Source organism: Triticum dicoccoides, chromosome 4A, assembly GCF_002162155.2.
Source record: "Triticum dicoccoides isolate Atlit2015 ecotype Zavitan chromosome 4A, WEW_v2.0, whole genome shotgun sequence".
NCBI lineage: Eukaryota > Viridiplantae > Streptophyta > Magnoliopsida > Poales > Poaceae > Triticum > Triticum dicoccoides.
In genome coordinates this window covers 534,288,099-534,288,532 of record NC_041386.1, presented here as the reverse complement: position 1 = coordinate 534,288,532, position 434 = coordinate 534,288,099, and positions in this window count along the sequence as shown.

The window sequence follows — 434 nt, the reverse complement described above, 5'->3', positions numbered from 1 at the left end:
CATTACAATCATCATAAAGTTGCTCACTGGATCCTCTAAAAGCCAAATTGCGCTTACCAAGAAATTTCACAATGGCAACAATTCTTAACAAAACTAGCCTTATGCGTTCCTTCTCCTTTGTGATTTGTTGCTGTAAGTCTTTGTCAATTGTTTCATGCTTGCTCAGTCTAACTCTCAATTCATTCCAAGAGTTCATGTTGGTAATATGGTCGACACTAGCTTCGTGCTCTTTCAGTCTCTCATTAATATGCCTCCAATCACAAAACCCATCATTCCCCATTGCACTTTTGCATTTATCAGAATTGAAAAGCTTACAGCAAAAACAAAACACTTTCTTTGTGTGTTTTGAAAAAACTAACCATTTTCTGTCACGGACCTCTCCATTGCTCATCTTTCTTGAGTAATGGCTATATGAAAAATGTCTTAAATTCTCA